Below are 22,309 nucleotides of genomic sequence, written 5' to 3'. Positions count from 1 at the left end.
GCCTATCGATAGAAAAGCTATGCAGAGTAAATTCATTGTACCACAGTTACTATGAATTCTGCATGACTAGAGAAGCAAGGGTGGGAACAAAGTGGAATGTACCAATCAAGGTTGGGTAGACTTTCTGGAGGAGGTGGGATTTCATCTGGGCTTTCGGGGAAGGAGAGGATCATGGCTAACCAGGAAACATGGTATGAATAAATCAGTAAAGATCTATCGATGAGAGGTTTGGGCCCTAAGGGGAGATGGAGCCCCAGGACTGTTGAAACCTGAAAGTCCCCTCCCCTCTCCCCTCCCTCTTTTGCTGCTTTGTGGCATCCCTCTCCCTCCTCTCTTTCCCACTCTGATAGGCTGGCCATGACTAGCAGAAGCACAGCCAGGTCCAATGGGCAGCCCCAGGCCAGCAAAACAGGCCAGTTCAACTTGGTCTTTGGGGAGGAATCTGCAGTGGAGAAGTCCAGCCTGGTTTTACATTTTGTCAAAGGGCGGTCCCATGAGTATTAGGAAAGTACCATTGGAGGGGCCTTCCTCATCCAATCTGTTTGTCTAGATGACACAACAGTCAAATTTGAAATCTGGGATACAGCGGGGTAAAAGCAATACCACAGCTTGGCCCCCATGTACTACAGGGGTGCCCAAGCTGCAGTTGTGGTTTATGACATTACTAATCAGGAAACCTTTGCCCGAGCAAAGACATGAGTGAAGGAATTTCAGCAACAAACCAGCCCTAGCATTGTTATTGCTCTGGCGGGAAACAATGCTAACCTGGCTAATAAACGCATAGTGGAGTATGAAGAGGACTAGGCGTATTCAGATGACAACAGCTTATTGTCTATGGAGACTTCAGCCAAGACAGTTATGAATGTGAACGATCTTTTCTTGGAAATAGCTAAGACGTTGCCAAAGAGTGAACCCCAGAATCTGGTGGGCACAACAGTCCAAAGCTGGGGTGTGGATCTCCATGAGCAGTCTCAGCCAGTGTTGCAGTAACTGAGGGGTGGCTAGCAGAAAACAAGTCTGGAGCGGGCACCCTTCAGCACACAGCCCTTACAGCAACAGCGCACTGAGCCCTGGCTCCGAAGGGCTGCCTCCTGACAGCTTCTGTCATGGCACATTTTAACACTTCAGCAACCAACACCAGGCAGCTATTGCCACTGATCTCCTACCCCTACTCTGGGGCTTGGGGTTGAGATCCCCCGGGGACTTACCTTCCAAAATAAACTTTCTTCACTTTGAATTATAGGTTCAAGACAGTGACCTACTTAGTTTTCCTCCTCTTCCCCAGTGTTCTGCCCCATTTTTCAGAAAATAATTTTGTCTCCTGGCCCCCATCTGCTTTTGGTCAATCCCAGTTCTTGATCCCCTTTTTCTATTTTCCCTAGGATGGAGAAGGTACTGAACCCAGAAACTGAGGAAGGAGGTTTTCAGTTCAGTCACATTAAGGGTCCTGGGGAACAGTAAGTCTCATAGCAGGAGGGAGTCAGGAAACATTTCCTTTCTGTTTTTATTTGTTTAGAGTTTTCTCACATTTTAAAACACTGCAGTATCTATGAGTTCACATTGTGGACGGTGTTTCTAGCAAGAGATGAGAAGGTCCCTCCTGACAATGTGTCCCAAGTATGAGAAACCAGGCTTGGCCATCCTGGCTTCCAAGGAGCACTCTGGCCATACTTCTTCCAACATGGATCTGTTTGTTCTTTTGGTAGCCCATGATACTTTCACTATTCTCCTCCAACACCACAACTCAAATGCATCAGTTCTTCTACAATCTTCCTTATGAATTGGGGCAGGCACACCTTAACCCTCAAAGTGACATATTTGCTTTTTAACACTTCATAGAGGATTTTTGTAGTAGATTTGCCCAATGCAAATACATCATTTGATTTTCTATTTCTATGGCGTTGATTGTGGATCCAAGTAAAATGACATCCTTGACAACTTCAATACTTTCTGTTTGTCATGATGTTGATTATTGGTCCACTTTTAAGTATTTTTCTTTTCTTAATGTTGAAGTGGAATCCATACTGAAGGCTAGAGGCTGATCTTAATCAGGAAGTGCTACAAGTCCTCTTCCGTTTTCAGAAAGCAAGTTTATATCATCTGCCTATCACAGGTCTTCCTCCTGTATAGATACCACATTCTCCTACATATATTCCAACTTTCTGGATTATTTGCTCAGTTTATGGATTGAATAGGATATGTAAAATGAAAGGATACAATACAGACATACATCTTTCCTGATTTTAAACCATACCCTCTTGTCATTAAGTGCTATCAAGTCAGTTCCAACCCATAGCAATCCTGAATAGAGTTTCAATCGAGTGGCTGATTGGTTTGAACTGCCATACTAGCAGTTAGCAGTCCAGTGCTTTATTCTGCAGAGACACATCAGGACTCCAACCACGCGGCACCCCATTGTTTTTTTAGCAGTACTGACGCTCGGTGTATGTATAGGCTACCTGAACACAATTAAGTGTTCGGAAATTTCCATTGTTTGCAATGTTACTCATAACTTGTTATGGTCCACACAGCCGAAGACCTGAGCTTGTCTTAATACAAAAAATACATTAATTTAATGTATTTCTTTTTCCCATTCTTGTTTTTGTGAGAGAACCCTGGAAAGGAGATTACATATTGTTCTCATATAGTGATGAATCTGAGTTCATTTCCACCTCCCACTCATTTGTCAGTTTTGCATACTATGATAGCTTGCATGTTGTGGTGATTCTGGAAGCTATGGCACCAGTATCTTAAATACCAGTAGAGTCACACATGGTGGGCAGGTTACAACTGAGCTTCCAAAGGAAGAAAAATATGGAAGAAGGAGAGACAGACTACTTCCAAATATTTTGTCACTGAAGACCTTATGATTAACAATGGAAAACTGTCAGATAACACCAGAATATTGAATATTGAATATTGAAATATGATGAAGAACACAAAAATATTGTCAGATATAGTTCCAGAAGAAGAGCCCTCTCAGGTTGGAAGACACTCAAAATACAACTAAAGAAGAGTTACCTCCTCAAAGTAGAATTGACTTGTTGCTATTGTTAGGTGCCTTCAAGTTGATACTGACTCATAGCGACCCTATGCACAACAGAATTGACTAGGATAACAAAAGTGGAGTAAGCTGTTGGAACCTTCATTTGCTGATGGGGCACAACTAAAAATGAGGACAAAAAGCTGTAAATATCCATTAATAATTGGGACATGGAATGCATGAAGTATGAATCTAGGAAAACTGGAGGTTGGCAAAAATGAAATGGAATGCATAAACATCAATATCCTAGATATTAGTGAGCTGAAATGCTGTCAAGTGGGCGCCAACTCATAGGGGTCCTCTATAGGGTTTCTGAGGAGCTGCTGGTGAGTTTGAAGCACTGACCTTGTTCAAATGAACTTCAGTCCGGTGTTTATCCTATAACATCACACCAGGACTCCAATTTACTCAATTTAGGAAGAGTGTTTGTGATACCTATAAGGTGAGGCTTCAGTTCAAGACAACAATGACCCATGTAATCAGTGTTGTTAAGTAGAGTAGAGTAGGTTCAGACTCATAGCCACCTTGTATAGGGTTTCCAATGAATGACTAGTGAGTTTGAACCACTGACCTTGTGGCCCAGTGCTTATCCTATAGCCCTGCATCAGGACTCCCCAGGTCACAATGATGTGGAAGAGGGAGGTGAATAATAAAGAGAAAAACTCAGTGCAGGTTGCTCAATAAAGACCTCTACTTCCATTCATGCTCAGCCTCCACCTCCTGAATGATAGTCCAGTCCCGGAAACAACCATCTCAAGTGTGTGTGAAAGATGAAGATTCTAAATAAGGAAGCAAAATAGCCCTGGGGTTGACACTCAAAAATGTCAAAAGAGATACAAATTCTCAACCTTTTTAACTTCTGCATTTTAAAGAACATGTTTTTGTCAAACCATTTAAATTCTGCCTCTCTGCTTGGAGTCCTGGTGTGGTGCTGTGGGTTAATGCGCCAGACTTCAAAGCCGTTTGAACTGCAAGGTCGGCAGTTTAAGCACACCAGCTGCTCCTCGGAAACCCTATACAGGGTCGTTATGGGTCTGTACCAACTCGACGGCACTTCACAACAACAACAACAATCTGCCTGCTTGAAAATGAGGTCCAGAACTTCATTATATCTTTGTTAATAAAGCATTTTTCTCTTGTGAATACAAATATTTAGCCTTCTTCCAATTATCCCTGCTCTTTCCTTTTAGGAAACACAAAGAAAGGATGCTTGTTGGCTGTCTTTTGTTATTATGTTATTATATTCTTTTTATAATATCTGTTTAGTCTTTTGTTCATAGCTTCATTAACTGAGTTTATCAAATGTTTACTACATATGACAACAGCAATCAACTATGTTTTATAATTACAAATTTCTTTCTTGTCAGTTTGGTAAAATCAATATTTCCAATTTACAGACAGGGAAACAGAGGCCTAAGCAGATAAGTTTTTCTTATCTATAGTGACCTGGTACAAAACAGTTCACTATTTTGGAAGAAGTGCAGCCAGAGTGCTCCTTGGAGACCAGAATGGCTAAGCTTCGTCTCTCATACTTTGGACATATTGTCAGGAGAGAACAGTTGCTGGAGAAGGATGTCATGCTAGGTAAGATGGAGGGTCAGAGAAAAAGAGGAAGACCCCCAACGAGATGGATCAGCCAGGTGGCATCACTAATGGCTTCAAGTGTGGCAGTGTGGTGGGGTTGGTTCAGGATTGGACATTGTTTAGCTCTGCTGTGCATGGGGTCACTATGAGTTGGTTCGGACTCGAAGGCACCTGACAACAACAACAACAACAATGGCTTCTTGAGTAGACAGCCACCCTCTAAGCCTAGCTACCATGTCTCTTGAAGTCAAGCAATGGAAGTCAATTGACTCATTGAGCGATTTAGGGCAGCAATGTGTTAGACCTTCCTGCTTTGAGTCTAAAGATCATGGATACCAAGTGTCTGTATGTTGAAAAGTATCACGTATTTCCCTAAAAATGACTTTGCTATACTTACATGGCTATATATACACAAAGTAGTGTGATGGTTCTAGACAAGATAAGCACAGGGTCAACAGTTCTAATCCACCCAGCACTCCTTGGAAGAAAGATGAGGTTTCCTGCTCCCGCAAAGAGGTATCACTGTGAAAACCTTTTACAGGGTCTCTGTGAGTCGGAACTGACTCGTCGGCCATAACAACAACAAGGCTGCCAAAGCCATATATGACCCACCTGATCTACACCATCCTATATCATTTCCATGATGCCACCCGGATCTACCTCTTCAGCCCCATTTCACACCACTTATCAGTTTCCCTGAGCACTGGCCTTCCTTCTCCTCAAAATACAGAAATTTCCGTCTGTCCTGCTATTCCTTCTGCCTAAAGCATTCTTCCCCAATCTCACCTGCCCAGTATCTTCTTATCTCTCAGGGTTGGATACAAAGGCCACCTTATCAGAGAGACCTCCCACAGTCACCCAGCCCAGACAGACAGACTCTCCTGCCTGAGTCATAATTCAGAATTCCATCATGGTATTCATGATGGTATTCATGATTGTCTCATCTTCTGTATTTAATTCTTGTTCATTGTATCTCTCATGCCCTACAATAAAAACTTGATGAGAACAGGATCCTTCTCCTGTTAAATCACTTCTGTAGCCCAGTGCTGAAAGCGTATTATTTGTCATAGTCTAGAACTGCATATCTATGTAACACAAATTAGACACTTAGCAAAATGCTTGATGGAGTTTATGAGTGGGGAAAACAGTTCATATACTTGGCTATTAACTGAAAGTTTGGGCATTTGAATCAGCCAGGAATACCAAAAAGCCCAGGGGATCTTGTTGTTGTTGTTGTCAGGTGCCATTGAGTCAGTGACCCCATGCACAGCAGAACGAAACAATGCTCGATCCTGGGCCAACCTCACTACCACTGCCACACTTGAGTCCATCAATGATGCCACCTGGCTGATCCATCTCGTTGGGGGTCTTCCTCTTCTTCTCTGACCCTCCACCCTACCCAGCATGACATCCTTCTCCAACGATTGTTTCCTTCGGACAATATGTCCAAAGTAGGAGAGACGAAGTTTAGCCATCCTGGCCTCCAAGGAGCACTCTGGCTGCACTTCTTCCAAAACAGATCTATTGGTTCTTTTGGCAGTCCATGGCACCCTCAGTATTCTCCTCCAACACCACAACTCAAAGGCATCAATTCTTCTACGATCCTCCTTATTCACTGTTCTAAAAAATCAGCCATTGAAAACCCTATGGAGCATATTTCTGTTCTGACACACATGAGGTCATCATGATTGATTCATGTTTTATTTGTTACATTTTAAGGAAGAGAGACTGAAGGGGCTATTTTACATTGTGTTTTAGTAGTAATAGTTACCATTTGTTGTTGTTGTTAAATGCCATTGAGTCAGTTCCAACTTATAGTGATTCTGTATAGGTCTTTCAAAGTACAGCTGTTGGGTTTGAACTGCCAACCTTGTGCTTCTAAGTCCAGTGATGATTCTACAGAGCCACACCAGCATTCTAATTGTCATTTGAATTGCAAAGTCGCCAGTTCAAACTCTCCAGTCACTACTCAGAAATTCTCTACAGGGTCTCTATGAGTTGGAACCAACTCAACAGCGCTTAACAATACTGTGGTGGTGGTGATGGTGAAGTGCTGTGGAGTTACTAACTTCCACCTGTTGCAGACTGTGCAGACCCAGTCAGGAGTTCGAGGCCCTGTGGGCCCAAGTGTTGCAGACTGTACAGGCCGCAGGCTCTGAGGAACAGACTCTAGCCACTTAGCAGACATAGCAAACTGTCTTTCATCTTATTGTTCATTTATTATTAATTTCATACATGAAGCTTGGGTACCCACAGATAAATGTAATATTTTCCTAAAAGCCGAGACTGTAAACAGTTTCAAAGGTAAAGCTTTTCTCCCAAGGATTAACTAAAAATAGTTTGGCTACTTCCCGGTTCTTTGTTCTAAAGACAAAAGAACACCCTCCCTAAATCTCTCCCAGGTGCAGGCTATTCAGCCAGGTTCCTGGGGAACCTGAGCCAGGACACCAACACAGCGGGACTCTTCCCAAGCCTTTTGACCTTCCTTCTCACCTTCCCCCAACTGAGCTTAGGTGCTATAGATATGTTAATTGAGCCTGAGAAACCAAGTTTCGGGCCTGGGATTCGAACCTGCGAATTACGATGTAAAGTTGCCTGAATGTCTGGAAAATTACGTATGTTAGCTGTACCTTGTCTTAGTCCCTCCCAGCTTAGTGTAAGACTCCTCCCCTAAATAAAACGGAGGCGCAGGCCGAACCAGGGTGCATTACGACTGGCAAGGCGTGTGTTATGTTACAGCATGCAGGGGGCTCAGTCCAGCATTGCAACCATACTGCCTGTTTAGCCAAGATGGTTACTATGTAGGATATTACGGCCTTCATGGCTGAGATGTTTGCAATGCAGGATCTGCCTGATGCCAGTCCCGCATCCACTCTGGTTTCGGGGTGTCTCTTTGTCTCTCTCTTTGCGTCTCTGTGTCTCCTCTTTTGCTATCCATATCACCACCAGATATCCCCACCTTGTGAACCAAACATCCGTGTCGAGGCCAGTCCCCAACATCCACCCACATTTTATAGATGTGTTCTGGAAGGCACTGAGAATGAAAATAACCAACTCAAAGCCAGAAAGAATAAAGAAGCAGTAAGCATTAAATATGGAGGTCAGAGAGAGTTTCTTTGTAATTCCAGATCAACTATGCCTATAATATATAATTTTGTGGCAAGTTATTAATTCCCTTGTGCTCAACTTTTATCCTGTTGGAGTGCTAGGAAAATTAGATGAAATCATATAACGATCAAGTGGAGCCATACTCCAAACACTGTGTCCTCCCATCACTCTATGCACTGAATACTGTGTCACAGCACAAAACCTATAAGATCCTTTCATTCCAAATAGATTCTGTCATCAAGGAGGAAGATTTTGTGATATGATGTGCCTTCAAAAAGAGAGAGTCTATGAAAATTATGTAGACAGAAAGGGCCAAGGGAAAGGAAGACAAGAGAAGGAATATCAGCCATCATTAACAACCTGTGATACACAGATGGTACAACCATAGTGACCCTGTCTATATAGGGTTTTTGATGCTTTAAATCTTTGTGGAAACAGAAAGCCTTATCTTTCTCCTGCAGAGAGGATGGCGATCTGGAACCACCAACCTTGAGGTTCACAATAAGTCTAATGATTAATGTTTAATTAGTAAAGAAGATCTGTTTTGAGCATTGTGCTTTTTTAAAGAGCTGCCTATATGGGAAGGAGCCCTGGTAGCATAATGGATTACAAGTTTACCTCTAACCACAGGTTAACAGTTCGAATCTACCAGTTGCTCCAAGGGAGAAAGATGAGGCTTTGTGCTCCCATAAAGATTTACCACCTGAGAAACCCTATCCAGGGTCTCTATGAGCTGGAACCCACTTGAAAGCACACAACCCACCACCAAGTTGACAATAGCAACTCAAAAGGCTGCAGAAGAAACTTGGGAGGTGTTAAGTTGTTAATGGGGGAAGAATGATCCAGAAAGGGAGGGTAACAATGGTTACATTGTTTGAAGAATGTTATCTTATCGCTGTCACTGAATTATGCATAGAGTAATAGCTGAGTTGGTGTTTGTTTTGCTGTGTAGGTTTTCAACAAAAGGATAAAATAACTTTTAAAAGAAAGTTATCAGCCAAAATCCATTGCCTGAAATCAGGTAGACAGATGCTGCTGCTGGTGAGGAGACCAGCCTAGTTCAAACAAAGGATCATGTAGCCAAAAGAAACCAGCATTTTGTGCATGGAATGAATGCTAGAACGCTTCAGCAGTAAGTCTTAGAAGCTCAGCTTGCATTCTTCTCTCGGTGGCCCAGCCAGTCTTGTAAGATAAATCTCTGCTTATTGAACAAATCCTCTTACACTGTCTGAACATCAACACACTGTGGCTTTGAAATCCACATTACAAATTGTAACACTCATTGCGAGTATTTTAATAACTGCGTTAATCTAAGAGCACAGTTTTCTTGCAGGAAAACGTGATGTTGCTTACATAAGGACACATTATAAACAGGAAAAGACTAATTCACTAAACACACCTGTCCCATTTAAGTTGCTCAATTTCTGGTGTCTTCATGTGTTTTAATTATCCTCTTGCCCATTTGATCATGAAACCTACTTTGTTTCAGTTCATTTCTGCACCCCTCAGAATGTAGTAACTTGTCTGGTGTGATGGGTACAAGTTTCTCTAATACTCTCTGGGTGAAACATTTCTCATCCATCTCTTATTTCTTCTGGATTGCTTAACTTCTACTTGCCATCTCCTCACATCAGAAAGTCTTACTATAACTTAGATTTAAATTCCTGTGCCTGCAGCCCCTTACGCATTCCATCTCCCCACCTGCTCTCTTCAAATATAAATTGGCTGAATGTCAACAGAAAAAAATCATTCTTTGTTGCTCGGGTTCATACTTCAGTGAACATATCCCAAGAACACTTGCTCCTAAACTATTTCTGTTTGCCAACCACCAGCCAGCCAGCAACCCACCCACCCACCTAATGGTTGGGAAAAGATGACAGAAGGGAGAGGAAAAGGAATGAGGGAGGGGAGAGAGAGAATCCAATGACCAATATCCTGGCAAGATTCCAACTCGGGTAATTAGAGACTGCCTTTATTTGAACACTTTCCCAGTTGCAGCATGTCTGCATGTGTGTGTGTGTATATGTTGGCCAGGGGGAAGAAGAGACAATCATGAAAAGTTTTTTGTTGTTGTTGTTGTTTTGTTTTTATTTTTTATTTTTTTGGCTATTTCTTCTTAGCCATGGCCCATTAGAAATAACTTTAAGATTATAAATATAATCCTGGGGGGGAAAGCAGATGTCTCAGGGCTCCACCTCAAAAGGATTCAGGGCTAGGTAACCATGCCATTTCTAAAGATCTTAGAATCCCAGAAAGCAGCCTTTAAATGTTCAGGTAAAAGAAAGTGAAAACAAACAGCCCCCATTATCTGGGACAATGCTAGAAGACAAGGAAGAGGCTTGTCCCCTGTTGGGTTCCTGACTGACTCGTCCATGCTTTGTCCTTGACCTGCCCCTGCTTTACTCTTCCAAACAAGCATCTCTCCAGGTGACACCAGGGCACAGATGGGAGTTGGGAGGATGGAAAATATGAATTCTTGCAGCACAGCCAGCTCCCTCTCATAGACAGATTGGGCTTCAGTGGTTTGATAATGATTGAGGATTTCACTGGAAAAGGAAGGGAGAATTAAGTCTTACTACACAGCCACCATGTACTTTAGAACAAGTCTCTCACCCAGTGTTTCTGGAAACCTGATTGGTGTGTCTAAAGAGCTCTGGTGGCATAGTGGGTTGTACATTAGGCTGTTAACCTCAGAGTCGGTGGTTCAAATCTACCAGCCACTCTGCAGAAAGAAAGATGAGACTTGGCGCTCCCATGAAGATTTCCAGCCTGGGAAACCCTATACTAGCTCGCTATGAGTTGGAAGTTACTTTAGGGCACACAGCAATAATAATAACAGAAAAGCATCAGCAAGTATTCTCAGGGATTATAGGGAGAAGTTTAAGTAGTCTTCTACGGGTGGGATCTTTTCATCATAGATGTGACATTGAAATGTAGACCATTTTGGGTCCCACACACTTGTTGTTCCTTCCCATCGAGTCAACACTAATGGATGACCACCCTGTGTACAACACAATGCAAGACTGTCTGTTCCTGCAACATCTTAATGATCAGTAGACAACTCAGCTCAGTGTTGTGGACGCTGTATATTGTGAAGGCCTTCCTACCCAAGGGGCTCATCTTTCTGCAAAATACCAGGTAACATTCTGTAGTAATCCATAGGGCTTTCAGCAAAATAGACCTCCAAGCCTTTTTTCCTACTCCAAAGACCACAGAAGAATTGATGCTTTTGGGTTGTGGTGTTGGAGGAGAATATTGAAAGTCTCATGGGCTGCCAAAAGAACCAACAGATCTGTGTTGGAAGAAGTGCAGCCAGAGTGCTCCTTGGAGGCCAGGATGGCCAATCTTCATCTCATACTTTAGACATATTGTCAGGAGGGACCATTTGCTGGCGAAGGGTATCATGTTTGGTAAGGTGGAGGGTCAGAGAAAAAGAGGAAGACCCCCCAGCTAGATGGATTGGCAAAGTGGCAGCATCCATGGGCTCAAGCATGGCAACAATTGTGAGGTTGGCCCAGGATCAGGCAGTGTTTCGTTGTGTTGTGCATAAGGTCACTATGAGTTGGTACCGACTCCATGGCACCTAACAACAATCTTAATCTAAAGCTCCTCTGGAGCCTGTCTGCCACGGGAGACCCTGCTGGCACGTGAAATACTGATAGCACAGGCTCTAGGACAGAGCAGCACACATAACTACCATAGTATCACACAATGATAGACAGTGGCGCCCTACACATATACCATCAATTACAGAATGTGGTTGCTGTTGCTAAGCTCTGTTGCCAGTTCTGACTCACAGAAACCCTGCATGGGGTTTTCAAGGAGCAACTAGTGGGTTTATGCCTCCGACCTTCAGGTCCAATGTTAATTCTACATCGCCACTTTTTTTTCCTCAACAATAAGACAATAAAGTCAAAATCTAATGGTGGGAGTGAGATCAGGAGGAAATAATATTATGTCTTATTTGTCATTGTTGTTAGGTGCCTTCGAGTTGATTCTAAATCATAGTGACGTTATGTACACCACAACAAAACACTGTCCAGTCCTGAGCAGCCTCACCCTCACTGCCACATTGTTGCAGTCACTATGTCAGCCCATCACGCTGAGGGCCTTCTTCTTCTCTGACTCTCTATTTTACCAAGCATGATATCCTCCTCCATGAACTCATGCCTCCTGATACCATGTCCAAAGTACGAGAGACAAAATCTAGCCATCCTCACTTCTAAGGAGTATTCTAAGACAGATTTATTTGTTCTTCTGATAGTGAATGGTGTATTCAATATTATTCACCAACAGCATAATCTAAAGGAACCAGTTCTTTGGTTTTCCTTATTAATTGTCCAGAGTCCTGGTGTGGTGCCAAGTCCATTTGAACAGCAAGGTCAACAGTTCAAGCTCATTACCTGCTCCTCGGAAACCCTATACAGAGTCTGAATCTAATTGAGGGCACTCAACAATAATACTATTCATTGTCCAGCTTTCACATGTATACAAGACAATTGAAAATACCATGACTTGGGTCAGATCCTTAAGTGACATCTTTGCTTTTTTAAGACTTTAAAGAGGTCTTTTACAACACATTTGCCCAATGCAACACATCTTTTTATTTCTTGGCTGCTGCTTCCAGAGGCTTTGATTGTGGATCTAAGTAAAATGTAATCCTTGAAAACCTCAATCTTTTCTCCATTCATCAAGATGTTGTTTACTGGTCTCATTTTGAGGGTCTTTTATTTTCTTTACATTGTGATGTAAGTCATACTGAAGACTGTAACCTGATCTTCCTCTATGTGTGCTAGAAGTCTTCTTCACTTTCAGCAAGCAAGGTTGAGTCATCTGCATATCACAGGTTGTTAATGAATCGTCTTCCAATCCTGATGCCTTAGCTCAAGCACAAAGTATGCACACAGGAATTGATGGAGCCCACATTTGGGGATGGGGGAGCAGTAAAGGAACTATATTCTAATTGTTGGTCGCTGCTTTGAGTCAGTCTCGACTGAGGGTCACCCCAGCACAGTACAAGCATGGATTGCCCAGTCCTGTCAGCTCCCCACGATCAGTTGTGGACCAGACCACTGTAATACATAAGGTTTTCATTGGCTGTTTTTTCAGAAGCAGATTCCCAAGGCTTTCTTCCTAGTGTGCCTGAGCCTAGAAGCTCATAACAACACACAACACAACAGACAAGTGGTGTCTGAGTATGAGTTGCAAGGGCTGGGAATCAATGGAAAGTAATTCCACTCAATAACCCTACCTTCAAAATGAGCTCTCGTAAGAGGCTATAACACACTATTGGAATTAGTGAAATTTTAAAAGACCAAGTTATGGTTTAAGTAAATCAGGGATCCAATTAAGTAAATCAGTGAAACCACAGTTCAACATTGTGGAACATTTCCCCCATAGTCTGACATCTTTTGAATATCAAATATAGTCCAAAAGTGTATCTTCAGTGCCCTATTGTGACACCACTGGACATTTTTACTCCATCCACAAAACAGATTGATTCTGGTTTGGTGCTGTGGGTTCATGCGCTGGCCTTCAATGTTGGTTTGAACTGCAAGGTTGGCAGCTCAAGCTCACCAGCCATTACTTGGAAGCCCTATACAGGATTGCTATGGGTTGGAACCATCTCAACGGCAGATTGTTGTTGTTGTGTGCCATTGAGTCAGTTCTGACTCATAGCCACCCTCAGTTCTGTATAGAGTTCCTGAGGAGCAGTTGGTGGATTTCAACTGCTGGCCTTGTAGTTAACAGCCTAATGCTTATCCTGCCTCACCACATCAGGAATATTCTGAAACATTTATGCTTACATTCGTGAATGCTTGGTTATTGTCGGCAAGATTTTTCTGTTTGATGTTTTTAATTTCTGCTTAAGTCTTTCATATGAAGAAATATTAATTTGCTTATTAAACTGTTCTTAAGCATCTATTGTGAGTTAAGCACAAGGTTAAATCCTATTACCATCAAGTTGAATCCAACTCATGGTGATCCTACACACGTCAGAGCAAAACTGGGCTCCATTTGGTTCTCAATGGCTGGTTTTTCAAAAGTAGTTTACCAGGCCTTTCTTCTGAGAAATCTCTTAACCTCCATCTTTTTGTTAGCAGCTAAGCATGTTAACCAATTGCACCACCCACAGATTCTTAAGCACTGTGTTAGGGCTAGGGATACTAGTCCCAATGCCAAACTTGTTTACATAGGAAACTTGATATATATGGAAAAAGTTCGTGGATAATGAATAAAATATACCGTTAAGAAAGTTCAACATTTCTCAATGTTTTCCATATCCTCAAGAAGGTTCGGGAATGCCTGAGAATGGATCAGTGGGCCAATGGAGGCCTCCTACTGGGCATGAAGGATGATAAATGGTCTGCAAGGACATACAGACCAGAAACACAATATGTCAGGCCTGGGAAAAGATTGACAAACAGCACTGTAAAACATATAGCAATACCAGACACTAACACAGAAAGGGGAAAGACAAAGGCCAAGAAGTAAAAGTTGCTTCCTACCAACACGTGGACCGTGTGAGCTTTCTAGAACTGAGACACCCTCTGAAGAGAAAGGAAACGCAACAGATGAGACTGGAATTGAGTGAATTTTATTCAAAAGGGACTGAGGGAAACCTGTCTGAGTTTACTGGGTCTGGAGAGATTGAATTCTCTGCTCTTAGCAGGCAAAGTGGGATGGGGATGGAGGTGAATACATTCAGTTCAGTTACATAGAAACAAAGAAATTTTCATATTGCACATCTGAACATCAAATTACCCACTGATTTAATTATGGTAATTTGAAAACTATTCGAACTACCAGGAATTGCCAGAAGAATAAAGAAACCTGTCTTGGAAGAAGTGCAGCCAAACGCTTCTTGGAAATGTGGATGAGGAGACTTCATCTCATATATTTTGGGCATATAGTTGTGAAGGACCGACCAGTCCCTGGAGAAGGATATCATGTTTGGAAAATGGTGGGTCAGTGAAAAAGAGAAAGACCCCAAACAAGATGGAAAGACACAGTGGCAGAAACAATGGGCTCAAACACAACAACAATTGTAGGATGGCTCAAGACAGGACAGTGTCATGCATAGGGTTCTGTCATGTATAGGGTTGCTGTGAATCAGAACCAACTAGACAACACCTAGCAACAATGCAGATGACATAACCAGGTCTTTCTTGGTACATGTAGTTGGAAAGTAACCAAGCATATTTCCAAATCCAAGCTCTATTGTTCCAAGAACAATTAGTTTTTTCCACTGCACCATACATTCTATCCAAAAGACTGGCTCTCAACTTGTCGATAGAGCTTTCTCAATGTGTTAGGTACATTTTTAAATCCCTACACCCAAAATACATTACAGACATGCCTCCTAGTATTGATGACTTTACCATGCTTCACAGATGATTGTTGCTTTTCTACAAATTGAAAGTTTGTGACAACTCTGCATCAAGCAAGTCTATCAATGCCATTTTTCCACCAACATGTGCTCACCTTGTGTCTGCATCACATTTTGGTAATTTTCACAATATTTCTAATTTTTCATAATGCTTTGTTGCTGTTAAGTGCTGTGGCGTCAGCTCCAACTCATAGTGACCCTCGATAGTGTTTCCAAGGCTGTAAATCTTTAGAGGAGCAGAAAGCCTCATCTTTCTCCCACAGAGCTTCTGGAGGGCTCAAACCACAGATACTGTGGTTCATATTCCAGTGCTTATCCTACAAGGCCTCCACACTTCCATTTTATAATGCTATTGTAGACTTAATATGCTAGACTACAGTATAGTGTGAACATAACTTTTATAATGTGCTGTTGTTGTTGTTGTTGTTAGGTGTCATCGAGTCAATACTGACTCATAGTGACCTTATGCACAGCAGAATGAAACACTGCCTGATCCTGGGCCAACCTCACAATTGTTGCCACGCTTGAGCCCATTGATGCTGCCACTTTGCCAATCAATCTCGCTGGGGGTCTTCCTCTTTTTCTCTGACCCTCCACCTTACCAAACATGATATCCTTCTCCGGCAGCTGGTCCCTTCTGACAACATGTCCAAAGTATGAGAGAGATGAAGTTTGGCCATCCTGGCCTCCAAGTAGCACTCTGGCTACACTTCTTCCAACACAAATCTGTTGGTTCTTTTGGCAGCCCATGGCACTTTCAATATTCTCCTCCAACACCATACCTCAAAGGCATCAATTCTTCTCCAGTCTTCCTTATTCACTGTCCAGCTTTTGCATGCATATGAGGTTGTGATATTTGCCTTATTGTCATCTGGGACTGAACCCATAGGTCTGTATATTTTGGGGGGTGAGTGAGTAAACCTCATAATCCCTTAGATTAAACTGTGCTGTCAGTTTGCAGTCAGACCAGTTGCTTTGGAGTCAATTCCAACTCCTGGCGATGTCACTTGTGTCAAAGTAGAGGTGAATGTGCCATAGGGTTTTCAGCGAGCGGGTTTTTCAGGAAGCAGATCACCAGGTCTTTCTTCGAAGACATCGCTAAATGGACAAACTTTGAACCTCTGGGGCAGTAGGTCAGTGTGTTAACTGTATACACCATTCAGGGTCACCTCCCCAGACAGCATCACTTGTTATCCAGCCTCAGTAGACCAGCAGAGATATTCGGTTTTCCCTGAGCCCCATAGGAACACATGTCTTCATAGCTGCTATTTGTGACCACCAGCCTCATGTATGGATGTTTTCTCATTTTGCACTTTACACATTGTGATCTCTAATTTGCAGCATCAGCATCCCCAAGGAACTTACTGGAAATATAAACTTTTGAGATACACCCTGGCTTCCTAAGTCAGAATATGCATTTTCACAAGATTTCTGGGTGATTTTTAGGCACGTGCAAGTGTGAGGAGTGATGCTCCAGCTGACTGCAAGCAGGACTTCAGGTGCTTATAAGATAGTTTATAACTGTGATTTTGAAAGTAAAAAATTTTGTACCTTTGACAATAGCTTCATGAATGAGAATCAGCATAATGCTGATCCCGAGGAGGCAGGGCTCAATCAGGTCCCTTTTTACCCATTTTCCATAATGATATTTGAAACCAGTCACCTCACACCTCACTCCACACACTTTCTCTGTTTCTTGCTCTATCCCTAGCTACCCAAGGCTATGGCAGACCTTATAAGCTCCCTATAAGGTATCTTTGTATCCATCCACAGGAATGACTTACAGAACTCACAGACGATATACTTATGATTACCAGTGTTATAAGCACATTAGCTGTGCACCATCCAATCGATTCCAACTCATAGTACCCCTATATGGCAGAGTAGAGATGTCTTAGAAGGGTTCCTAGTCTGTAATCTTTTGGGGAGCAGATTGTCAAATCATTTCTACTACAGAGCAGCTGGTATGTTTGAACTGCCAACCTTTTGATTAGCAGTCGAGTGCCTAACTGTTGCACCATCAAAACTCATTTTTATTCCATTGCTGTTGTTAAGTGCCATCAAGTCGTTTCTGTCCCATAACGACCCTGTATAGGATTTCTGTGATGCAGCTAGTGAGTTTGAATGGCAGATTGGTCTTGTTGTCGAGTGCTTAGAGTAAAAGGATATACAACAGGATCGTCATGAGGAAGAGATGTATAAGCGAAGTCTGGAATGTTCCCAATGTGAATTGGCTGTGTCTCAGAGACAGCATACCGCCCTCCCTTCACCAGTCAGGAATCTCTCTGAGCCAAGTGTCCCAGGCTTTGATTAACCAGTCCTGCAAAACAGACAACATCGCACCTCCTGAGGCTTGTTGGTATTGGTCTCCCAGATGAATCTTTTCTAGTCTGTCCAGCCTCACTGGTCAGCACAGACCCTCCAGTGTGGCCTGACTTAAGTACCACAATTACTCCAAGGGTCATTTATCTAGAACTAAAGATAAAGTCTACTTTATTTAGTGTATCATTACTCTAAATTCTTTATTCCACAGCATCCAAACTCACCACCACTTGTCTTGTCAGTTTGTTGTACTGTGGTGGCTTGCATGTTGCTGTGATTCTGGAAGCTATGCACTGGTATTTCAAATACCAGCAGGGTTAAACATGGGGAAGGGGTTTCAGATATGCTTCCAGACAAAGACAGACTAGGAAGAAAGAGAGACGGACTACCTCCAAATATGTCATCACTGAAAACCTTATGAATAGTAGTGGAACACTGTCAGATAGCACCAGATTATTGAATATGGAGAGATGAAGAAGAGCACCAGAATACTATCAGATATAGCATGAGAAATTCAGTCCCTCAGGTTGGAAGCCACTCAAAATACAATTGGGGAAGATCTGCCTCCTCAAAGTAGAGTTGACCATGAAGACTCAAATGGAATAAATCCTTTGGGGCCTTCATTTGCTGATGGGGTACAACTCAAAATGATGAGAAACAGCTGTAACAACCATTAATAGTTGGAAATGGAAATGTACAAAGTATGAATCTAGGAAAATTGAAAATTGTCAAAATTGAAATGGAACACATAAACATCAAATGTTAAACATTAGTGAGCTGAAATGGACTGGTATTGGACACTTTGAAACTGATAATCACATGGTTTACTATGCCCGGAATGACAAATTGAGGCGGAATGGTGTCTCAGTCATCATCAGAAAGAACAAACATATCAAGATCTGTCTTGAAGTACAATGCTGTTTTGTGATTAGATAATAATCCATCAGTCTACAAGGAAGACAAGTTAATGTCAATATTATTCAAATTTATGCACCGACCACTAAAGCCAGTGATAAAATTGAATAATTCTATCTATTTCTTCAGGCTGAAATCAATGATCAAACATGCAATCAAGATGCGCTGATAATTACTGGTGGAAAGGCTGAAAACAAAGAAAAAGGATCATTTGTTGGACAATATGGCCTTGGTGATAGAAACGATGCTGGAAAGAACATGATAAAATTTTGTAAAACCAATGACTACTTCATTGAAAATACCATTTTAAACAACATAAAACATGACTGTACACATGGACCTGACTATATGGAATACACAGAAATCAGATTGACTACATCTGTGGAAAGACATGATGGAAAAAAGCTCCATATTATCAATCAAAAGGAAGCCAGGGGCAGACTATGGAACAGACCATCAATCGTTCATATGCAAATTTAGACTGATGCTGAAGATAATAAAAACAAGTCCATAAGAGCCAAAATATGATTTTGAACATATGTCACCTGAATTTACAGGTCTGAAGAACAGATTTGATGAATTAGACAATGAAGACCAAAGATCAGAAGAGCTGTGAGATGATATTAAGATCAGCACACAGGAAGAAAGCAAAAGGTCATTTAAGAAGACAAGAAAGAAGGAAAAGACCAAAATGGATGTAAGAAAAGACTCTGAAACTTGCTCTCCAGCATAGAGATGCTAAAACGAATGGAAGAAATGAGGAAATTAAGAGTTAGGTAGAAAATTTTAAAGGTGAGCTAGAGAAAATAAAGTCATATATTATAACAAAATGTACAAAGCCTGGAATTAGAAAACCAAAAGAGAAAATGCTTAGCTTTTCTCAAGCTGAAAGAACAGAAGGAAATTTTTAAACCTTGACTTACAATATTAAAGGATTCTCTGTGTGGTGCTGTAGGATAAGCACAGGACCACAAGTCAGTTTGAACTTCAAGGTCAGTTGCTCAAAGTCACCAGCTGCTCCATGGAAACCATATACAGGGTCACTACAAGTCAGAACCAATTCGACAGCACTTAACAACAGGCAAAATATTGAATGATGCTGAAAACATCAAAAGAAGATGAAAATATATACAGAGTCACTGTACCAAAAAGAAATGGTCGGTATTCAACTATTTCAAGATGTACCATATGATCAAGAGTCAATGATACTGAAGGAAAAAGCCCAAGGTCCATTGAAGGCATTAGCAAAGAACAAGGTTTTCAGGAATTGATGGAATACAAATTGAAAATTTTCAACAAACAGATGTAGCACTGGAGACACTCACTCATTTATGCCAAGATATTTGGAGGACAACTACCTGGCCAACTGACTGAAACAAATCCATATTTGTGCCCATTCCAATGAGGATGTCATTGGACACTTCCATTAATATCTCATACAAGTAAAATTTTGCTAAAGATAATCCAAAAATAGCTGCAACCATACATTGACAGAGAGCCTCCATAGGTTCAAACCACATTCAGAAGAGGCTATGGAGCGAGGGATATCATTACTGACATCAGATAGATCTTGCATGAAAGCTGAGAATACCAGAAAGATGTTTATCTGTGCTTTATTGACTGTGCAAAGGCTTTTGATTGTGTGGATGGTGACAAGTTATAGACAACATAGCAAAGAATGAGTATTTTAGAACACTTAATTGTGTTCATGAGGAACGTGTACATAGAACAAGAGGCAGTTGTTTGAACAGAACAAGGAAACACTGAATGGTTTTAAATTAATAAAGGTGGATTGAGTTGTATTCTTTCACCATATTTACTCAACCTGTATGCTGAGCAAATAATCTGAAAAGCTACATTAAATAAAGAAAAACATGACTTCAAAATTGGAGGAAGACTCTAACAATCTGAGATATGCAGATGATACAATCTTGCTTCTGAAAATGAAGGGGATTTAAAATACTTATAGATTAAGATTAAAAACTATGCATTCTGTATTGGTTGAACCTCAATGTAAAGAAAACAAAAATCTTCACCACTGGACCAATAAACATCATAAAGATAGCTAGAGAAGAGATTGAATTTGTCAAAGACTTCATTTTGCTCTGATCAACCATCAGCTCTCATGGAAGCAGCAGTCAAGAAATCAAAAAAAGTATTGCATTAGGCCAATCTGCTGCATAAGGCCTTTTTAAGTGTTGAAGAGCAAGATGTCAGCTTGAGGATTAAGGTGCACCTTACACAAGCCATGGTACTTTCAATAACCTCATATGCATCTGAAAGTTGGACAATGAATAAGGAAAACCTTATAGAAGAATTGATGTAATTGAGTTATGATGTTGGAGGAATATAGTGAAAGTACCATGGACTGCCAAAAGAACAGATGAATCTGTGTTGGAAAAAGTATAGCCAGAGCGATCCTTGTAAATCAGAAAGGCCAGACTTTGTCTTTCATACTCCAGATGTATCATTAGGAGGGACCAGTCCGTGGAGAAGGCCATCATGCTTGGTAAAGCCGAAGGTCAGTGAAGAAGAGGAATACCCCCCAATGGATTGACACAGTGGCAGCAGCAATGGGCTCAAGTGTAGCAACAATTGTGAGGTTGGTGCAGGACAGGGTAGCATTTTGTTCTGTTGTGTATAAAGTCGCTATGAGTCGGTATCAACCTTATGGCACCTAACAAACAAAAAACACTGAAGTGAAACAACACATACCAGAGACTTCTACTGTGCCCATCTCTGTATTCCCCACACCTAGATAAAAGGAAGATAGAAGACTTGGTGAGTTCAGTTCATGAAAGTATTAGCTATCTTATGAACTACAAAAAGTCTAAACAAATCAATCTTAGAATAAATATAATCAGATTATGCTTTAGAAGCAAGAATGGTGAGATCTTTCTTGTCAGGAAAGACCAATTGCTCAAGAAAAACACTGTGTTTGGTAAAACAGATGGTCAATGAAAATGAGATGAATTAACCCACTGTAGCTCTACAACAGTGAACTCAGAAATGCTAACAATCATGAAGATGGTGCAGAGCCAGGCAATGTCTGGTTCTGTTATCAATCCATAAGGTTGCCAGGAGTGAGAGCCAAGTCTACCATAACCATTAATAATAGCTAAGAATCATTTGTGACACCTAAGCATTGCCTGGGAAATTTGTGTTTGAATCAATAAAAATAGAACACATGAAGCCATCATAGTGGGTGGGTGGTAAGCATGGTTGTCAGTTTCCAAGGATAACTGAGAGAGATGGGGTATCATGGAAGATAGAAGCAGACATTAAATTGTAAAAGGAAATGAGACTCTGTCTGGGAAGTTGTCAAGTACAGTATGAACCCCCAAGGGCACAAGAACAGTCATTCAGGCCCTGGAAGGAGGCCTGGGATGTTAAATGTTTGCACCCATCTTGGCTACTGTCCCAAGTTTCTTTCCTCAAATTTTTTTATGTCAATAAGGCCTATCTTACACTGATCACCATCTACAGCTCACAGATAAAAAATGCCGGAGGAAGTTTTGACTCACACTCAGAATATACTCTAGCACCATAACTCAAATGTATCAAATGCATCAAGTTATGCATTTGAATTATGGTGTTGGATAAGAATATTGAATATACCATGGACTGTCAAAAGCACAAATAGATCTGTGTTGGATGAAGTACAGCCAGAGTGCTCCCTGGAAGTCATGATGACCAGACTTCATCTCTCATACTTCAGTCATGTTGTCAGGAAGGACTAGTCACTAGATAAGGATATCGTGTTTGGTAAAGTGGAGGGTCGGAGAAAAAGAGGAAGACCCCTAACGACATGGCTTTGCACAGTGATGGCAGCGATGAGCTCAGGCGTAGCAATGACAATGAGGTCAGCCCAAGACAGGGCATTTGGTTGTGCATAGGGTCGCTATGAGTTGGTGCCAACTCGATGGCACCTAAAACAACAACATATT

General features: G+C 41.6%; 1 pseudogene; it reads left to right on the top strand.

The window, feature by feature from the left end:
* Positions 1 to 357: 357 nt before the first annotated feature.
* On the top strand, positions 358 to 994 carry LOC102836253 (annotated as a pseudogene).
* Positions 995 to 22,309: the final 21,315 nt, after the last annotated feature.

Source organism: Chrysochloris asiatica, unplaced genomic scaffold (assembly GCF_000296735.1).
Source record: "Chrysochloris asiatica unplaced genomic scaffold, ChrAsi1.0 scaffold00200, whole genome shotgun sequence".
In the NCBI taxonomy this organism is placed as follows: Eukaryota; Metazoa; Chordata; class Mammalia; order Afrosoricida; family Chrysochloridae; genus Chrysochloris; species Chrysochloris asiatica.
The sequence above is the reverse complement of the archived record's forward strand: the minus strand, read 5'-3'. Positions and strand labels throughout refer to the sequence as shown.